This window comes from Lactuca serriola, chromosome 8 (assembly GCF_051521515.1).
Source record: "Lactuca serriola cultivar US96UC23 chromosome 8, Lser_US96UC23_V15, whole genome shotgun sequence".
NCBI lineage: Eukaryota > Viridiplantae > Streptophyta > Magnoliopsida > Asterales > Asteraceae > Lactuca > Lactuca serriola.
The window spans coordinates 166297373-166300483 of record NC_136415.1 but is presented as its reverse complement, the minus strand read 5'-3'; positions in this window follow the sequence as shown (position 1 = coordinate 166300483).

The following is a 3111-nucleotide window of genomic DNA, read 5'->3' as shown; positions in this document are numbered from 1 at the left end:
CGAGACTTTAGTCCACCTAGTCCACCCTCCGAGTCTAGCCATGTACATCGAGTCTATAGTGTGATTGGTCCTCCCGCACCGGGCCTTCAATCCACCTGGTCCACTCTCTGAGTCTATAGTATGACTGGTCCACTCACATTGGGCCTTCAGTCGGCCAGGTCCACTCTCCGAGCCTCGACACGTTTGGTCCACCCTCTTGGGCCTTCAGCCTATCCGGACCGCTCGCTGGGCCTTCGGAATATCCGGTCCACCCTGGGTATGTTGGCCAACAGCACAACGCAAGACCTGCCTCAACCCAACCCCTGTCAAACAACCATGTGCACATAAAATAATTAATCGCATAATAAATCCTCAACCAGACAAACAGTCTAACAGATGACATAGCATATCAACATCCTAACCAAGATTCCGACCTAACCGGTCACTAGCATAACATTACCCTATATACCAGGTACCAACCTTAACCAGGTCACTAACATAACATTACCCTAAATACCGAGATGCAGATCTAGCAAAGCAATAACATAACAAACAACACCCGGATTTCCATCCGATAAAGGGCCGGCCTTGGTGTCGTAGACCCTGTCGATATAGTGAGGATAACTCACCTGCAATTGCCGACTGAAGAGATAAGACCAAGCTACTCCGACCACCGACACAAACTTCACCACAAAACACTACCAAAGGACCAATTCCAAAAATACCAAAATTACTAAAATACCCTTGGAAGTCAAACCGGTCAACTCTTGGTCAAAGTCAAAGTCTTCAGTCAAAGTCAACCTTCCTGGTTGAATCTACTCACTGAGTCAACCCGTCGACTCGTCGAGTTCTTATACTTAGAAAACTCCCATAACACGACTCACTCGCCGAGTCGCCCTAAGACTCGTCGAGTTCAACGATGATCTTGTCCAACTCACTGAGTCGCCAACCGACTCACTAATCCAAATCTTTAACCAAAAGCGGTTGGGTTCTGCGACCAGACTCGTCGAGTCCAAGGAAATCTTCAACAGACTCGCCGAGTTGTTCTTCCAACTCGCCGAGTCCATGCACATGTTCATACAACTCGTCGAGTACACCCATGTGACTCGCCGAGTCTCTCCAGTTCTCAATCCATACATTGGCTTTTCGAGCCATGCAGGGGCTCCAATCCATATATCCACTCTTCTACAGTCCAACCCTCACATAAAGTTGCAAACTTTACGTGAAACCAATGAGATATAGGCCCAAAACACACTAGGGATAGGGTTAAGGACTAGGGGGCTTCACCAACAACTCTTAAACAGAAGCTTTATGACAATTTGGACCATCACAAGCCTAGATCTGGAGTAGCAACCTCAGATCTAAACTCCAAACCCGAAATAGATCTCAAACAAGCTAAGGAACTCCAAATCAACCACCAAGGATGAACCCAAAAAGGAAATAGCTTAATATAATGGCTCCTTACCTCTGAGATGTGCCCAAACTGATGTAGATCCCAGATCTACACAAGCCCCTTGATGCTAGCCTCTAATTTCTTAAGCTCCTTCCACCAAATTCCTCTTCCAAGCTCTAATCTCCTCAACAATGAAGTCTCACATGAAAATTAGGGTTTTCTAGAACTCTCTGGGGGAATAGGAGGTTGGGAGAAGGATATAAAGTCCTTTAAATAGGGTGCAACCCTCTGGATTAGGGTTTTCACATTCCAGCACCAGCTCGCCGAGTACATCTTCCGACTCGGCGAGTTGTCCACTTAACCCGCGTTCAAATCCTGCTCCGACTCGTCGAGTAGCTTCCTTAATTTACACTTAGCACCCATCAACTTCTTGCTTCCGAACTTCGGATGTTACAACCTAATTCTTTCTTGTTTGGCTCTTCAAAATGTGTACAGAGATACAGAATATACAAAAACATACAAGAGAATGATTTGGAATCAAGTTTAAGAGTAAGTATATTCTACCAAAAATTACATACTTACGACAATATATTTAAGAATGCTATTTTTTAATAAATTTATTCATTTTTTATGATGTTCTGTAACAATGTTTATAATTATATTAAAATGTATAAGACTATTATTCTGTAACAATATCTATAACTTTTTTTAAGTTTAGAATTCTATGAATAAATAACAATGTTTTTATTATTCAACTAGGTGTTCGAGAATTTTGTTATTCTTCCATAACATTATAAAATAACATTCTCACAGAAAATCATTCTAACAAAATAACTTTCTAACAGAATAAAATCTATTATGCTTACAAATTATGTTAGAATTTAAATTTAATTAATTTAAAAAAAATCAAGAGAATTATCCACTAAAATCTGGAATTTCCATTTTTTAATTTTATCTTAATTTACTAAAATACCCCTACGAAAAATTAGATGATGTTTTTCTATTATCTTTAATTTAATAACATTTATTAATGCTATTTTTTAATAAATTTATTCATTTTTTATGACGTTTTGTAACAATGTTTATAATTATATTAAAATGTATAAGACTATTATTCTATAACATTATCTATAATTTTTTTAAATTCAGAATTCTATGAATAAATAACAATGTTTTTATTATTCAACTAGGTGTTCGAGAATTTTGTTATTCTTCAATAACATTATAACAGAATAACATTATAAAATAACATTCTCATAGAAAATCATTCTAATAAAATAACTTTCTAACAGAATAAAATCTGTTATGCTTACAAATTATGTTTGAATTTAAATTGAATTAATTTTAAAAAAAAAAAATTTAATCAAGAGAATTATCCGCTAAAATCTGGAATTTCCATTTTTTAATTTTATCTTAATTTACTAAAATACCCCTACAAAAAATTAGATGATGTTTTTCTATTATCTTTAATTTAATAACATTTATTAATCAATTTATTAAAATAACTAAAATGTTTGGTCCACAATCAACCCTACATCTTTACAATACATAGCATCCATATTATAACCTAGCTATATATATATATATATATATATATATATATATATATATATATATTCAGAAATTAACATAGTTATTTTTAGGTGATTCTATGGTTCTCTTGGTTTTACATGGTGATATATAGACACAAACCTATATAAAGATGACATGTAACATGCATTTTATGAATATAAGAAGCT